The sequence below is a fragment of the Vulpes vulpes genome, chromosome 2 (genome assembly GCF_048418805.1).
Source record: "Vulpes vulpes isolate BD-2025 chromosome 2, VulVul3, whole genome shotgun sequence".
In the NCBI taxonomy this organism is placed as follows: Eukaryota; Metazoa; Chordata; class Mammalia; order Carnivora; family Canidae; genus Vulpes; species Vulpes vulpes.
Window position 1 is genome coordinate 8092801 of NC_132781.1, and position 11851 is coordinate 8104651.

Below are 11851 nucleotides of genomic sequence, written 5' to 3' on the forward strand. Positions count from 1 at the left end.
CCACAATTAAACCAGAGACTTCTGTCTCCAGCAGCAGATAAGCAAGCGGAGAGCTAACAATGAGGAAGGGCGGGGTGGCTTTGACAAACCGGTGGTGAAGGGCAGGCGGGGCTGATTGAATGGTGATAGTGGCCCGTCATTGCTTTATGGTAGCAATAAGTCGTCATCAGGCATCTGGGGGAGCTAGGAAGCAGGCGTCAGCTGTAGGCCTATGGGAGGAAGCTCCAGCCAGGCTCTTTGTAATCTGATGGGCCATCCAGGAAGGCTTTGGGGCCCCGGAGGTGGCAGGTTGGTCATCAGCTTACCCTAGTTCCTTTGAGCAGGGGCCAGGTAGACCAGATGCCCCAGCTGCCGTGTGGAGGTCTGACACCTCCCCTGAGAGACAACTGGAGTCAGAGAGGACTGTGTCAGGCAGAGATGGGGACCAACCCAGGGGGAATGCAGAGAAGGGAGTAGCCAGCAGTAGGTTAGACTCTAGGAAGAGCTTCTCTCCTGAAACACTGATAATCAGAGCATTTGCCCTCTACGGAGTGCTTGCTACGAGCCCAGCCCCAGGGACTTCACCCACATTCACTAATTCCTATAACCCAAAGGGTAGGAGATATTATTGTCCCTTTATAGAGGTGAGGAAATGGAATCCGACAGGAGTTAACACCTTGCCTAAGTTCACATGGCTCCAAAGTAGCAGAGAGAGGAACTGAACTCAGGCCAGACTTTTCAAGTTTCCAAATATCCCAGATCCCCAAAGCTACCCATCAGAGATGTTTCAGGACGGTCTTATCTGTGGAGTCTTCCTTGGTCCTCTATGTCCTGACATTTATCATCCGTGGCACATACACACACATCACACGCACATATGCAACACAGATACGCACACGCATATCACACGCACGCGCGCACATTACCCAGATGGCACACAATGAACGCACATGTCGCGCACGCACACCTCTGAGGAAGTGATGTGGGGGCACCGGAGGCATTGGCCCGGCAGCAGCAGGTGGTCTACCCCGGGGCAGGGGGTAGGATGGTCTTCCTGGAATATGCCGAGGGTTGTGCTGGACCACCAACGCTTGGTTGCCACAGCCACACTGGAAAACAAATCTCATACTGGCCCTTGAAGTTGTCCACGCTTACTGCACACTTGGCCACAGTAATTGGGTCAGGCTTCATCTTTGTAGGAGGTCTGCTGGGAGCACTTTAAACTCCAGAAAGAGCTCATTAAACTTTGCAGTGGTCTCGAGACGGTGACTGGGGACCATCCTTGCCCACGCTGACTTTATTAAATTGAGGCCCAGGGAGGGTGAGAGTCATGTGCAAGATTGTTTGGCTAGGGAGCAACAAATTCAGTAGGAAAAAAAAATAACCCCAAACGCAGCCTCACGAGCCCCCAGAGTTGGCAGAGACTCTGAGACAAAGTGATAGGCGGCCACACCGGTCCTGAAATGACTCAGTGAGTCTGTTAAATGATCAGGTGGTGACAGACGAATGCCACTATGATGGATGTACCTCCTCTCCTCCTTGGTGGAGGTTGTGTTGGCTCCGTGGTCCTGTTCCCAGAATCACTGCAAAGGAGACCAGTGCATTACCGTCAGGTGCAGTTCTAGGATCTTCCTCCCTCATCCACCCTGGAAGAACGAGGGTGGGGCGGAGTGGGGGGAGGACTTATGGAACTGTTATGGGCCGGTGGGCTGACTGATGGCCATGGCTGGGGACCGGGCTCTGAGATGTTTAGATTTACAGTAGGATTTCTCAGCTTCAGCATCGTGACGTGGGGCTGGATCATCCTGTCTCGGGGAAGGCTGTTCTGTGTTGTAGGGTGTTTAGCAGCATCCTGGCCTCTACCCTCTGGATGCCAGGACCACTTCCCCCCCACCCCTCGCCAGGGGTGACAACAAAAAAATATCTCCAGTCATGGCCCAACATGCCCTGGGCAAGGCGGGGAGAGAGACCACCCCTCTTGAGAACCAGTGGTATCAATGTATTTAAATTGGGGGGGTGGGGTGCGACTGTCTTCATGCCCACAGTTGTCTTGCCTCTTAGCCCTTCACCCTCCCCATCCATTCCTGCCCTCCCCGTCTGTGCACCGGGCACCGTGGTGGCGGAGGACGAAGTCTTCGCTTGGAGGGCCGGGGGTACAGCAAAACCCGTGCCCCCTCCTCCCCGAGCCTCTACCACTAGCAAATGTGGGGGCAGTCGGTGATTTCAAGAAGCAAGCGCGCTTCGGAAGGCTGGGCATGGCAGCTGGCGAAACGGGGCTTTCTTTTCTCTTCGCTCAAAGTCCTCATTCTCTGCAAGGCCCGCGAGTGGCCAGCTGAGACCCGAGGCAGCCCTGCAGGCGAGGGCAGGCAGCAGCACAAGTGCCCCTCTGTCCTTTCTCCAAAGGGCGTCTGCCTTCCTCCTCCTCCCCCTCCTCCTCCCCCTCCTCCCCCTCCTCCTCCCCCTTTGGAAACTCTTGTTTGTTTTTTCCCCTCCATCCCGGCCGCGGCCTCCCTCCCCGACCCGTGCCCAAGTCCTGGTACACCTGACTTATTTATTTATTTACGGCTGGAGTATTTGAGCGGGGGGGGGGGGGGGGGGGGTTGGTTCGGGTCTATTAAGTTCGCTCCCCTTCCTGCCTGGGAACCCGGGTAATGAGTAACCATAGCGTGCTGCAGGCAGCTGTCTCGGACAAACCCGGAGACGCCGCGGGAGCCGCATAAGGGAGCGTTTGTTCTGTCCCTTCTCAATAGCTCCTTGTGCAGGAGGCAGGGTGATGGGAGGGAGGCAGGGAAGGAGGAAGAAAGAGACAGACACTAAATCACGGCACTTTTGACAATTCCCCTCTTCTCTCCTCCCCCCCCCATGCCGGTCCTCCTCCCACCTCCACCCCCCATGGTGGGCGTGGGGCTCTCAGACTCTTCCCGCTGCCTCATCTGAACCTTGCGGGGCGCCTTCTGGTGAGTCGTAGATGACATGAAGCCCGAGGGCTGATTTTTTTCACCGTGGGGATGGTTCAGGTGCCCTGGGTCTCCCTCTGGCTGGGTTGCTGAACACAATGCCCATTGTCCTCCGGTTCATTTAATGATCCAATAAACCTCTAGATATCTCTTCCCAACCTTGGGTGCCTGGCTCTGCTATAAAGCTGTTTGAGAAGCGCTTTCATAAAGCAGTTCAAGTATATTATGGGATTAGTCATATGTGCCACAATCGACGTGGGGCTCATTAGGGCTCTACTTGATTCGTGGTATTGTGGAGACCAGAGAGACAGACCAAGAAATACATTGCCCCGTTGGCCTTTGGAAAACCTCCCAAGTGATAGTCCTGTCCGTTCATTCAATGTGCTGGTATTAAATATCTACAGCAAGCCAGCCGCTTGGCTAGGTACTAAGGACAACTATTGAAATGAATAGGTCATGATTCTTGCCCTCAAGTTAACAAAGTGGTAAGGAAAAGAGGAAAGAACTCATGTCCATGGATTAGGGTGATATGGAGTTGAATGAGTTATATGCCCTAAGAGGGGTACAAATAAAATATCCCAGGAGAGCAGAGGAGGGAAAAGATCAAAATATTTGGGAGGCTAGGCTCCAGGAAGTAAAGACGAAGGGTAGTCCTTCCTCCAGGCAAAGGAAAAGTTTTAGCAGAGAAATTGAGGCAGGCAGGCGTGGAGCATATTTGGAGAACAAGTTGGGGCTGGGTTGGTTGAGTCGTGGGCAGATGAATCAAGGTCCATGTTGCGTTTTAATTAATGAGGCCACGGTGTGTAAGATGCATTTAAAGGGGAGGACATTAGCCATGTGGAAACCAGTTAGAAGGGGATCCTCCGGGACCCCTGGGTGGCTCAGCGATTGAGCATCTGCCTTCGGCTCAGGGTGTGATCCTGGAGTCTCGGGATCGAGTCCCACACTTTGTTCCTTGCGTGGAGCCTGCTTCTCCCTCTGCCTGTGTCTCTGCCTCCCTCTCTCGCTGTGACTCTCATGAATAAATAAATAAATAAAATCTTAAAAAAAAAAAAAAGAAGAGGATCCTTCAAGATGGAAATGAAAGGGTGGGCAAGATGGTGAGTGGTAAGATGGCGGGAGGTTAGGAACCATGGAGACCATGGCATGGAGGGGCGCTGAGCTCTTAGCTTGGGTGACCAGGGGGACGGAGCTGGAGAAATGTAACAAATTGGGAGGTCCAGCGAAGGATCAGAACCGAGGAGCAACCAAGGAGCTGTGTGGTTTGGATGCGTTGGGTGTGAGAGGCCAGCAGGACACCAAAGAGCACATGCCCAATAGCCAGTTGGAAATGGAGCTCCAGAGCTTGGGCGGGAAGTCAGGGCTGTGATCTCTCGCTAGCTATCCACTCTAACGCTTCCCCAATGGCGGGGTGGGGGAGACAAATACAGGGCTAGATCTCTTCCCTTGGCCTGTCACCATCTTGTCCCCACCCTTCCCCATCCTGCTCCCTGCCCCAGGAGCTGCCCTATCTGGATGGCACCAATGGATTCTCATGGCCTCTGGATTCCAGCTGCATTCAGCCAGTGGAACAACAGGCAAGAGACGGACGGTAAGAGGGGAGTAGCCGCAGTTCTCAGCAGGTGGGTCTCCCTCTGTAGCTGCCCTCTTTAGATTCTGGAAACAATTGCTCCCCCAGCCCTTGTCCCCTCTGGCTTAGTGGGAGGTCAGGCGTCATCACTGGCTGGTGCTGAGGCCCTGTACTCTCCCTCGTTGGTTTCCCTGAACCTTACCTATTCTCCTGTGCCCAGTCCCTGCCTTAAACTCTCTTCAACCCTACAGTTGGGATGGGCCATTTGTATCCTATCAGGACCCCGAGTAATACAAAAACTAGAGTCAGGGCCACGTCGAACCCATCTCGTCTCTTCCTCACAGATGATATTCCTAATCAAGAAAGACCTTCTAAGGGATCCCTGGGTGGCGCAGCGGTTTGGCGCCTGCCTTTGACCCAGGGCGCGATCCTGGAGACCCGGGATCGAATCCCACGTCGGGCTCCCGGTGCATGAAGCCTGCTTCTCCCTCTGCCTGTGTCTCTGCCTCTCTCTCTCTCTCTGTGACTATAATAAATAAATAAAAATTAAAAAAAAATAAAAGAAAGCTTATTAAAAAAAAAAAAAAAAGAAAGACCTTCTAAGAAATGGACAAATAATCATTACAGTTGAGAAAAGCTCTATGAGCTGAAATGATTCACAGATTTTCTAGGACTCGTCCATCATTCTGAACATGAAGGATCGGCTCTTGATCTTTTGCTTTTCAACATTTCTAGATTCTTCTCTCTCATACTGTGTCTGTTCCCAACTTCCCCAGGAAACTTCAAAGCTGCTTCTTAACACAGAGATGAGTTACCGTTTTAAGTCAAAGCTATGACTTCTGAGCAGCCTCTACCTTCTTTCCCACCGCGCTGAGGGAGATGCTCTTTGCTATGCTAGAGCCCACCTAGAGTGGAACCAGCATTACCTAAGCAGAAAGGAATTCTGCGCAAGAGCATTTGCTTTTTTGTTCAAGTTTATTAAAACTACTAAAACTGAGCAAATTTCTAGCTGGAAGATAGCCTCTGGGTATCAGTCTGTTTTAAAATGCGTGCGTGCACATCATGCGATGTGTGCTCTCCTGCCTTGGGGGTTGCCGTGGCTGCCTTGTCACGACCTCTTTGCACGTGGTCGGGAGTTCATGGCCTTTTCCATTGAAAGTGGTAGACACCCAAATGGAACTAGCATGGGCCCAAGGGAGAATGTACTAGAAGGATTTGTGGCAAAAAACAAAAAAACAAACAAAAGAAGGAAATATCAAAGGGCAGGTTGGAAAGGAAATAGTCTATGTGCAGGACATGGTGCAACTGCTTTTCTCTGCATGTGAGCTTTTTTCTCATTGCCGATCTGCTTTGTCCATGTGGTAGGAAGAGGAGTCTTCTCGAAGAAGGGAGGTACTAGGCAAATACATGTTCATCACAGGCATTGTCGAATAGTAATTGTTTTTAGAAGTAAAGTAACCAACATTATGGGACTTTACTAGGTTCCACAAACACCATTGGGCATATTCACCATTTAATTGACAGAAGCTATCAGTTAAGCAAATAAATAAATCAGGTAATTGGCAGTGTCGTTATTTTCTGATTGCTGACGGATGGACCTTAGTTATTTGATAGGGTAGTGATTGAGGGTGTATGATAATGGTCCATAAATGAGATCACACAGGTTCAAGCCTCAGCTTATGTGACCTTGGGCAAGTCACTCAACACGCCTGACCTTGTCTCCTTATCTACAAAAATGGAAATAACGGTACTGTCACCTCAAAGTGTTGACGTGAGCTTGAATGATGTAACGTTTGCAAAATGGTGTTGCAAAGCCTCTTAGGGTTTAAGATCGAAGAGGGAAGACACTGTGATCTGTTAATCCCAGCACCACTTAGGTTTCTGTAGACCCTTTGCATCTCATCGGTTTTCAGAGTCGTCTTACAAAATAAGGATGGATGGGAAAAATCATCCCCACGTTTGAGATGGAGTTAACAGGTCCAGAAAGGTTGAGTGACTTCTTGAAGATCACGCAGCAGAGTCAATACCAGAGTAGGCCACGTGTCCAGACTTCAGCTTGCTCTAGTCAACATGACCAGTCATTAGTCAAGGATCGCTTCTGTGCAAGTGACACAAATCCTGCCATAACCTGTAAGGATAAACAGTGAGGACTCGTATGACGTCACATAGCAAGAAGTCCAGAGGTAGGATGGGTTCCAGGACTAGTTGATTTGGTGGATCAATGATGTCGTCAGGGACCTGGGTCCTCCCAGCCCCAGCATCACCTTTGTCCTGAGGCTGGCCGCTGGCATGGTTCCAAGATCGCTGTGCCTGGCGATTGACGCGACACATTTCAGATCAGGAAAGAATGTTGTCCCACCCTTTCATTTTATTGGTGAGCTCTGAATGCCTAGCCAGAAGTCACGTGGTGGCCCAGAAATGTAACGCGTGATTAACGTGAAATCAAGTGCACCTCAATGGAGAGGACTCAGGTGGCCAGGAGTGGAGGGCAGGCTGACTTCTCAGCTCCTGGCTTGTATTAGAAATTTCCGGGTCTCACGGTTTGCCATTAAATATGGCTTCCAACTATTTTAACTATTTTCAGTGATACTGGTTTTACGGCATTGCCGCTTTAGGTGACCAGTGAAATTGCAGCGTCTCCCAAATGTGCCTTCATCTGCTAGGTTCAGAGGGAATGCCAGAAGGCAACCAGGCCATCACTCAGATGTAGTGTTCTCATTCTCCAGGGAGGACTTGTGCTTCCCTTCTCCCCTTGGTTCTCTGTCTCCCCTGAGCCCCTGGCCATCACCAACCTACTTTTTGTCTCTATGGATTTGCTTGCTGGGGACATTTCATACAAATGGGATCACGCAACGAGTGGCCTTTGTGTGTGACTTCTTTGCTTAGTGTATTTCAGCGTTCCTCTATGTTGTACCATGTATCAAAACTGCATTGCTTTTCATTGCTGACTAATATTCCATTGTACAAATATATCATATTTTGTCGATCCGTTCATCTGTTGATGGATATTTGGGTTGTTTCTGCTTCTTGCTGTTATGACTGCAATGAGTATTTGTGTGGACATACGTTTTCACTTCTCTCGGGCAGATACCTAGTAGTGGAATGGCAGGGTCATATGGGCACAATACGTGTAATCATGGGAAGATTGCCAGGTTGTTTCCAAAGTGATTGCAACATTTTACGGTTCCACCGGTGGTGTCTGAGTGTTCTAGTTTCTCCATATCCTTGCCAACACGTGTTTTTATCATGTCAACTTTAATACAGGTAGTTTAACTACTTCCTTTCCAATCTGGATGCCTTTGTTCTCTTGCCTAGTTGTTGTGACTACAGCCCCCAGCATGATGTTGAGAACAGGGCGTGAGAGGAGACATCCTTGTCTTGTTCCGGACCAGACCACATCTAGTCTTTTACCATGAAGGATGCTCTCAGCTGTGGTTTTTTCATAGATGGCATTGATCAGGCTGGAGAAGTCCCTTGCATTCTTAGTTGGCTGCGTGTTTTTATGAGGAAAAACTTTTAGATTTTGTTAAATGCTTTTTCTGTGTCAACTGAGATGATCAGATAGTTTTGTCTTGCTGTTTTTTCAAGTCATATATAGCGAATTGTGTGGATTAATTTCCTTATGTTAAATCAACTTTTCCTTCCTGGGGTAAAATCCCACGTGGCCATGGTATACGATCATTTTACATGTTGCTGAATTTGGTTTGCAAGCATTTTCCCATGTATATTCCCGAGGGATATTGGTCTCTAATTTTTTTTGTCTTCGTAACCAGGCAGTCCTGGGTGTAACTGGGCATTAGGGTAATACTGGCTTCAAAGAATGAGTTGGGAGGTGATCCCTCTTATTCTATTTTTTGGGAGAGTTTGTGAAGGATTAATTGTTTGTGAAGATTTAAATGTTTGTCAGCTTTCACCTGTGAAGCCAGCTTTACTTTGTGTGAGATATTGTTTTTTTATTCCTAATTCAATCTCTTGTTATAGGTCTACTTCAATATCCTATTTCTCAGATGTTTTTTGAAAATAGGTAGGTTAAAGGTCAATTTGCCAGATAAAATAATTATTAAAGAGTCACACATTCCATTTGAAAATACTGCTGTTGACATGTTGAACTTCCAAAGTGGCTTCAAGTAAGTGGTGAAAAGCGTCGGATGAGACCGCTCCCTACTCCTCAGGACCTGGCTTTCCCACTCATCATCTGTGTGACCGGGGACAGGTCACTATGTCTCTGAATGCCCCGTTTCCTCACCTGCAGCTGCTTTGCTGTGTGTCCTAGAGGAGTTGCTTGTCTTCTCTGGGCCTCACTGGCCAAATATGTAAAATGAAGCAATGGACCAATTCCTCAGGAATGTCTACATTGATGTGGAAGCTCTCAATAGCCATTTAGTTGAATAAAGGAATTAAAATGTGATGGTTTGTTATTCTATCACGTGGGCCTTTCCTCTGGAGCCTGTGAAAAATCCTGGTGGCTTCTGGCCTCATCAGCAACCTGTACACAAGGCTGGCGCCCATTTTCCTGTAGGAAACGCAGACTCTGTTCATTAAGGGTAGGCCCAGAACTATTTCTTCACTGGACAGCCATTCCTTCGGGTGGTCTGACTTCCGGCAAGCAGAGAGGCAGGGGTTGTCAAGGGAAAATCAACAGATTGTACAGAATGAGCCAATTTTCTCATCTGTAGGTGGGGGGCACTGACGGGTGGGAAGGGCAGGCTTAGATATGCATGTTGGCCATTATTAGCTACTCCTTCTTTCTGCCCCTCTCTTCCCACCCGCTCCCCAGTGAAGGAGAAGGAAGGGACAGAGCTTTCAGTGTTGGATGAGGTAAGTGAGGAGGCTGATTTCAGAACCTCAGTGCAAACAAAGCCTCAGTGTTGCAAGGGGCACGCCTCCCCCTTACTGGGGGGTAGGAGGGGTGGGGTGGGGCTGAGCATTTTCCCAGCACTGCTCGATCACATCTCCCACCCATCTGACCCGCTCCCTGGGATGGAAGAAATGACCCGGGAGAGAAAGAGAGGGCATCTCAGGTGAATGCCTGGACGGTGTCTTGGAGAGTATTTGCATTACAAAGCTTCTTGCAAAATCTGGGTAGGGCTTCCTGCTGCTCACCCTGGGGAGGAGCCCTGGGCACGCCCCAGGCTCTGTGTCCCCTGCACACAACCGTACACCCCTGCACAGATGCCTGTTTGGTTTTGCTAGTTCTGTGAAAGGGAAAAGGTGTAGTCTAACTGTCCCATCCTGGGCCTTCCGTCACCGTAGGCTGGCATGCCTGGGCGTCTGGGGCTTTCTGAAGCCACCGCAATCTCAGGGGGACAATGTGGGTTCTTGGTTGAGCAGCTTTCTGCCATCCGTGGGTGACATCGGGGACAGCTGGCTGCCACATTTCACCCGGACTTGAGATGGTATCGGACCGGTTCTGACAGAGTGCTCTAGGGAGCATAGCCAAGCTTCCCTTCCTCCTCCCCCAGCAAGCACCTCCTTGCCTTTGTCTCCAGGTCATCCTTTCAACAAGCTTCTCTGTCTGCTTTTATTTTTTTAATTTTTAAATTTTTTTTTAGATTTAAAAAATTTATTTTAGAGAAAGAGCCATTCGAGTGAGCTGGTGGGGTGGGAGGAGAAGGACAAGCAGACTCCATGCAGAGCCCGATGCGTGGCTTGATCTCACGACCCTGAGATCATGACCTGAGCCAAAATCAAGAGTCAGACGTTTAACTGACTGAGCTGCCCAGGTGCCCCTCTGTCTACTTTTAAAGCCCAAGCCCAGGCCGCCTCCCCCAGGAAGCCTTCTCCGACTACCCCCTTTGCTCACTCCACTGCCTCAGACGTAGGTGTCTGCCGTGTGTCAGTCGTGGTCTAGTTTTGATCAGTTTTGTGACTTGTCCTTAGAGAAGCCTCTCCATGTCAGACCTTTTTCTGCTGTGACAGCCTCTTTTCCTATACTTTTTCTTTCTTCCTTTGTTTATTTCACATTGTGATCTGCAGTTATTTCATTTGGTTGTTCAGTTTCTTTATTATCTGTCTCCCCCATGAGGATAAGGGTCTTGAGTGCCAGCTTTGTAACTCCTCCCCCAGTGGCTAGCATAGGGCCACTGCTTGCTTGGTGCCAGATAGATGTTTGTTGAATGAAGCAAAGAAGAAATGAATGGTCACCATTGTTCAGTCCAGAGGCAGAAGGCTATCGACTCCCACTCTTCCTAGCACTTCTAGGGCAGACACTATCCTTTTCCTATGTGGTAACATCACCAACTTTAACCCCCTCATGATGCCATCGACCCGCAGAAATATTGATGGATAGGATAATGCCAGCATGCAGATGCAGGGGGATTAATTCTATCCATTTGGGCAGCTTGCTGTAATATCAAGCTTTTGGGTAGAGCTTTGTGGACAGGACTTCTGGGAATTCAGGATAGTGTGTGAGATGAGTTAAGTTTGTTCACCATTTACCTGCATTTACTTTGTTATAGCAACGTAAGCTGGGCAATAAAACCAGCCAATGTTGGCTGAGGCCCTATTAAGGAGTTGTTGTTTTTTTAAGCCTATGTCCATAGTCCTTGACACTAAGGTCCTTAAAATTTATCAGAGGAGCAAAAAATATACATGTGTAAGTAACCAGTGCTGAAAGAGAACATACTGCCAATGTCAAATGAATGGATGTAAAGAGAGCGCAGAGAAGAGAACCATTGTTGGAATGGGGTGGCAGGGAAGACCATCCCAGAGGAGCCTTGAAGGACAGAACCTGGCACCAAGCATGGCATAAAGGAGCCCTTAAGGATAAATCTGGCAAAATCTGAGGAGCATTCCTGGCAGATGGGATGGGTTGAGCAATGGGGATTCGTCAAGGAGGGAGGCTAAAAGGGCCTGAACTATGGTGGGAATAATGGAAAAATGGAAATAAAGATACGTCAAAGGGTGAATCAGAAAGACTCAGAGAGGTGGAAGGAATAGAGCAAAAGAATAAAGGATTCGGGGATTTCAACCCTATTGTCTGGGAGACGTAGAAAATCATAGGTGTAAATCAAGAGCCCCAAAATGCAAACCAATTTGTGGGTGGGGTCTTATTTTGGATTTTTCTCAAAGTAGATACATAGTTGGGTGTAAGTCATTGATCCATAGTTGGGTGTTAGTCATTGAGAGTTTATCTTTGGAAGCACAAGTGAAGGATTGGGGGGAGTGAATAGAAGGGAGAACAGGCAATAAATGGTGGGTTAATGAGAAGTTACGCTGTGGGAATACAGGGCTGAATCTTTCTGGAGAAGCCCTGAGCAACTGGGTAAACTTCAGAATCGCCACATCAAAGGATTATCCAATGACTTCCTTCTTTCCCTCATTGCTTGAGGGGTGTCCTTGGAGG

The 11851-nt window shown here is 48.9% G+C and overlaps 1 long non-coding RNA gene across 1 annotated transcript; it reads left to right on the forward strand.

Annotated features, from left to right (window-relative positions):
• Window positions 1-2809: 2809 nt before the first annotated feature.
• Window positions 2810-5023, forward strand: LOC140597691 (uncharacterized). Its single transcript, XR_011999538.1, has 3 exons — window positions 2810-2936; window positions 4436-4527; window positions 4851-5023. It is a non-coding gene; the product is annotated as an uncharacterized lncRNA (long non-coding RNA).
• The last annotated feature ends 6828 nt before the right edge of the window (window positions 5024-11851 follow it).